We start from the raw sequence: 6,370 nt of genomic DNA, 5'->3' as shown, positions 1-6,370 counted from the left end.
CCTCCAGACACAATTGGATGAACTAAGAGGAGACATGACACTCCTCAAGAGGTTAGTGGCCAGCACTCCAAGCCCCTCCCCAACACTGGCTCCTACTCGTGTGAAGATTCGGAAGCCCACACCTTATGACGGCTCCCGAGATGCTAGAGAACTTGACAACTTGTGGAAAATGGAACAATATTTCCTTGCTGTTGGCATTAATGATGACCTAGCTCAGATTCGTACAGTAATCATGTATTTGACTGGCATTGCTATGCTATGGTGACGCAGGCGATGTCAAGACATTGAATGGGGTACGTGTACCATTAAGACCTGGGTTGATTTCAAGCGAGAACTAAAGCGAAAATTCTACCCAAAGAATGTGGAGTACCTGGCGTGGAAGAAGTTGAAAGCACTCAAGCATGGGGACTCACTCCATGATTACGTCAAAGAGTTTTCTGCCCTTACCTTGGAGATCACGGACATGTCTGATAAGGATCTACTATTCAACTTCATGGATGAACTGAAGCCATGGGCCAAACTAGAGCTCCAACACCACAATGTACAGGACCTCGCCACGGCAATGGTAGTGGCGGAGCAACTCAATGAGACAAGCTTGTCAGATGAAGAAGCCCCTAAGCCAGAAAGCCCGCATTCCCCTAATTTGAGTGGGGGAGCAAGTCACCCACGCCCTTCGTACGACAACTCCAGCTTCAACAAGCCAGCAAGACAAGATTATGGTAAGAAGCCGCAAGGAGGGCAAGGCCCTCAGCACCAGTACAAGCCCAGAACCACTGGGTCCCCACTTTCTTGCTTCCTTTGTGGGGGAAATCACCTGGTTTGCAGCTGCCCAACCAAGAAGATCAATGCCCTTGTCGCCAAGCTTAGTGATGATGAGGAAAAGTCTGTGCAGGCGCCAAGAGTGGGCACCTTTCAACTCTTCAACGCCATGGTGAAGAAAGAAGCTAATCACAGAAGGCCAAAGGAAGCCCAAAGGGGCTGAAGTATGTAGACATCCTACTTGGTGGGAAGCCGACTCAAGCCCTTGTTGATACAAGGGCTTCCCACAACTTCATTTCGGTTGCCGAGGCCAAGTGACTCAATCTAAACAGTGTGAAAGAGATAGGATGGCTCAAGGCCGTGAACTCCGGGGACAAGGCGATTGAAGGCATGGCTTGTGGGGTTGATCTCCAAGTTGAGCTATGGACAAGCAAAATTAATCTTTCAATGGTACCCCTAGATGATTTCCAGGTTGTCTTGGGAATGGACTTCTTGACACAAGTAGAAGCATCACTCTTGCCTCATATCAACTCTTTGTGCATCTTGGACGAGCGCTCCCCTTGCATGGTACTAGTTATGACTTCTACTAGGGTTCATGGGAAGCAGGTTTCTACACTACAACTTTTTCATGAAGAAGCCTTGTTCAACACCAACATGGAGGAAGCAGAGAAGTTCCCCACTCCACTAGCTGAAGAAGCCGCCCCTCAAGCCAACAACCTCAGCAGCAGTAGGAAGCAATAGGCCATCCAGCCATCTACACCTCTCCAGCAATAGAGTTCATGCGCATCGACAACCGTCAAGCAAAGCAGAAGACCCAAGGCCGTGTCCATGTTCACCCTCAACTACTACCACAACCACAGGGGAGATCGAGTGCCACCCAAGCCGCTTAGGGACCACTTTAGCACCATCCCTCCGACTGAATCACGTAGTAGCCCTGTGAGTCACCCTTGGGGAAAAATTCATGGGAACCAACACCCCAACAATCCAAAACATCATTTTGACCCTTACCTAGCCCAAACCTACCCTATAGCCAAGCTGAATCAGCCATTAACATACCTTGAGGCCGTTAGGAAAGGACTTAGCCATAGGAAACCCCAACAGAATAGGCCAACCCAACCATGCCACCAAAATATACACCTCAGCCGTGGACGACAGCCGATTCGTGGAACAACAGAAGAACCTTCTTTCTGAATCAGTGACTTTAAGGGACCAGCTGAAGCCGATCTCCGAGGACGTAGATCGAATTGAGTGGGGGAGTTTATCACAAGTGACTCCTTCACCGTGCCATCAAGCACCTATCGTCATGCCACCAGAGTGCCTACAGCGTGCCTTCTTGGTGTCATCATGTGTGTCATGGGTGGGCTATGTATGTATCTTGTAAGGGGGGACCGCCAATGGCGTTATTGTAATTATCTAGTATGATTTTCCACTCTTTTTATGTTTTCTTTTGTCACTCCCCCAAAAGCTTAACGTACTCTTTAAGGAGAGGTAGGTAGTCGAGTGAGCTCATAAGCGTGTAAAGGTTAAGCACGAGATCCCCTCGACACTGTACTGTGTGCTTGTGCTTACCATTGATTAATGCAATACAAGTTGCCTTTTGTCTAATTTGTGTGCTTTCTTGTTGTCTTTTGTGTGTTGTTGCTTGCATTTGTAGGCTTTCTCGACCCCATTGAGTGCTGCACGGGGCCTCATCGATTAGCCCCGTGACACAATGCCACCACCTCCGCCACCACCTCCGCCTCCGCCTTCGTCAAGAACAAATATTACAATTACTGCAATCATGGACAACCTTTTATTTTCCTCCCATTTTATTAGTTTTTACTTCTAATGGAGGCAAAGAAAGTTAAGATCATTGTTGTCCCAGTGATTGTCTTCCCCATCGTCGTGCTTGTTGTTGCTCGTGTAAGTTTGAAACTATCCAAAGCTTTTTTCCTCATTTTCGGAGCTAGTTTAGCTAGAATTCTTGTCGTCTTCATCTGGGTATACCTCCAAAATCGTGTTGATCATCGTCAAAATTTATTAGAGAGGGAATTCTCTTCAAAGGCAATAGAACTTCGGGTTGAGTATAATTTTCTTAGGAAGGTAGTAGGAGTTTCTACGAAGTTTAGGTATAAGGAGATTGAGGATGCAACAAACAATTTCTGGGCGATCCTCAGAAGAGGTGGCTCCGCTTCTGTCTTCAGGGGCATCCTTGATGATGGCATGCCGATTGCTGTGAAACGAATCGAAGGCATGGATCCTGGGGAGAGGGAGTTCCAATCAGAGGTCATGGTGATCACCAACATGCAACATGTCAACCTGGTGCACCTCTTCAGATACTATTTCGTCTCAAGAGAGCCTCGGTATCTTGCTTATGAGTTCATCCATAATGGGTCGTTGGACGCCTAGATCTACCCACTGAGCGGAAGCTACAGAGCCTAGAGAGTGTGCTTGCCATGGAACTTGAGGTATAGAATCGCCATTGATATCGCTAAGGCTCTTGCCTACCTTCACCAGGATTGCAGGTCCAAGATCTTGCACCTTGATCTTAAGTCGAAAAACACAATTTTGGATGAAAATTTCTAGGCTATTGTGTCAGAATTCGAGTTGTCGAAACCAATGAGTAAAGATGAGAGTAGAGTCATTACAACTATCAGAGGCACTAGGGGTATTTGGCTCCCGACTGGCTCCTAGAGAATGGAATCTCTGAGAAATCCAATATCTATAGTTATGGCATGGTGCTTCTGGAGATCGTTGGCAGACGAAGAAATGTCTTGATTCAAGGTGTTGACATAACTCAGAGGAAGTGGTCATACTTTCCTATAATTGTGAGCCAAAAGGTGAGAGAAGGGAATTTCATGGAGGTGGTTGATGAGAGACTAGTTTGGGGTGGAGGCATTGACGAGAGAGAAGTAAGAGTCTTAGTCTATATAGCTCTCTGTTGCATATAAGAGAGGGACAGACTTAGGCCCACCATGGCCCATGTTGTTGAGATGGTGGATGGGCGAGTAATCATCGACAAATTGCCAAAGACTGAAATGATCGTTGTTGACCTCTTGTCAATCAAGGAAGAACCAGCCGATGATGATGACGAAGCTAGCAATTCCACAACATCAATACCCCAAAGAGAGACTCAGCTTCCTCCCACATCAACCTACTCACTTGATGTCTTAGTTTTATCAGTGAAGGGATGAGATATCCATCGTATGGACACCCGAATCTTGCGGAATAGAATGGGCGAATTTCAAAAAAATTTCTCTCCATCTTATTAGGAATCGTATTCCCTATTTTAGAAAAATCATATTCTTCAAGGATCAATCTTGAACCGTAAACCGAACCCGATCTGAACAAAAGCAGTAGGAGAGGGATATACCTGATACGGAGAAATAATATCTCCTAACGAAGGTGTTCACGCCCAAGGAAGGATGCAAAGACTGCTCCCACTGAAAATGACGCAGTGCAGGATGGAGCAGAATCAATAGTGTTCTTCCCAAGAACCTAATCCTTCACAAAAATTAGCAGGATGGCACTTGAGCACAGCTTCCTATCAGTCCCTTCACAAGGAATTGATATCAAGATCAAATCTTGATTTCTCCTACTGAATTGGAGATCGAACTGGCAGGTGTGGCGGCAGCAGGAAGGAGGCAGCAAGAGAGGATTTTCGCAGATGTGTTGAATTCTCTTTTCGTGATTTCAGCTCTAAAGACAGGTGGTGAACTTGTGTGTTGTCCAAAGGTTGTCGCCCTCTCCTCCTTTTATAACCTTAAAGGGATCAACTCTTAATCCCATTAGGAGTTGTTGATCCAAATCATATTTTGATCAAAATTCCCTTTAAGTGATAAGGGTAAACCCTTATCTTTTCTGCAGATTAGATCAGCCTTCTCCTAATCTCATTAGGAGGCTTCCATATCTGAATTACATTTAGATCTAGACTCTCTGAGTGGATAGGGTTAAGACCCAATCCTATTTGCTAATCCAATCCCAGAATTCGCCCCTTATTTAACTGATCAAATTAGCCTAGTTAGAAATGGGCTTTAAGCCCATTAAGGTTATGTACTCACTTAGCCTTCCAAACTACTGCCAAGTTGGGCTTCCTTGTATGGCGTGGGACCCAAACATTGATCTACACATCAGCCATATGGGTTTAGCCCAGCCTTTGTTACAAGACCTGGCTGAATACACTATTATGGACAATGCACCCCCCCGAAACCCATCACATGGACTCTATGGGCCCAACACTTACCCTAAGTGGTCCCTGGGCCAAGTCACCTTGTAACACCCAGGGACTGTGGGCAGATGCAAGATTAGCCCATCAGGTATTATCCTCAATGGTTTTACACTTAAGCTCTTAGCCCATAATGATCAAACACTGCCCGACAAGAGATGACCTCTCCCTCGGCTGCAAGGAACAGTGCTGCACTCTTTACTCACATGGATCCCAGGAATTAAAACCTTTTGCAAATGTTTGGAAACCATAATATATATAATTTTATATCTCATATAAAATATATTTTGCAAAACAAATCTCAACGATTGAAATCGGCTGCCGGTAGTCTTGGTTTCCATCAAAGAGAGTGCATCTCCGATCATTACCTTTGTCCGACAAAGGGGCTGATCCTGTCACTATGATCACCCACTGAAATGAATTCTCAAACTGTCCCAACATACCCAGGTTTTGACTCTCGCTAAGGATCTCACTGATTGGCATATCAAAGACAGCCCGATCCGACACCTAGTGTAGTATCATAATCGAGTCTAGGGGTCAGGTGTAACTTTCCAGTTTTGCCCATCAATCTCCAAGGTCCAGGGCAATACTAGAAACTGGTCTGGTTCAAAAATTCAATTAATCCCACACTACATGTGCCTTGGGTCTTACCCTGGCGGCTGAGATAGGCCACCCCAACATTTGGTAGCACACCAGTGTCAGCCTTGGCGGGATAAATCTCCCCAGACTTATCCAACGACTGTGAACATTCTAAACTAATACAAGTATCATAAGTGTCCAGTTTAAGGGTATTACACAGAAACACACCACAGGAACATGAATCAAATATGTACTTTATTCATTTACAATAAACTCATAATGTACATCATTCTGATTAGAGCTAAGGGCATACAATTGTCTAACAATCAAGTCGGTAGCTCCTAACAGTGGCTCAAGCTGCTTTGTCTGCGGTTCAGAAATCGAAGGGCACTCCCAAACTCCATTTTCTTCTATAGGATCAATAGGGACATTAATTTGAAAGAATGGTAGGATGCGTCTAATGGACGCCAAGAAGGGTGCGGAATGGAGGGCGAATTTCAAAAAAAAAAATTCTACCTTCTTCCAACTGGGAATCATATTCCCTAAATTTAGAATACATTATTCAAAGATCCTACTTGAACCATAAACAAACCAGATCTGAACCAAAAGGAAACAGGAAGGATTATACCTGATCCGGAGAAATAATATCTCCCAAAGTTGGTGTTCACGCCCAAAGAAGTAACCAAGATCCGCTCCTGCTGAAGATGACACAGCTGTGGATGGAACGGAACCAACAGGGTGCTTCCTACACATTGGATTCTTCACAAGAATCCTCTGGAAACCTTGAACACCAAATCCTTTTGTCTATCTTGTAAGACTATTGTCAAG

General features: G+C 45.1%; 1 pseudogene; it reads left to right on the top strand.

The window, feature by feature from the left end:
* The first annotated feature begins 2,586 nt into the window (after positions 1–2,586).
* Positions 2,587–3,932, top strand: LOC148876692 (putative receptor-like protein kinase At5g20050 pseudogene; annotated as a pseudogene).
* The last annotated feature ends 2,438 nt before the right edge of the window (positions 3,933–6,370 follow it).

This window comes from Nelumbo lutea, chromosome 1 (genome assembly GCF_056320005.1).
Source record: "Nelumbo lutea isolate HS-2025 chromosome 1, American lotus-T2T, whole genome shotgun sequence".
Classification (NCBI taxonomy): domain Eukaryota; kingdom Viridiplantae; phylum Streptophyta; class Magnoliopsida; order Proteales; family Nelumbonaceae; genus Nelumbo; species Nelumbo lutea.
This window is presented reverse-complemented; position numbering and strand designations above follow the sequence as displayed.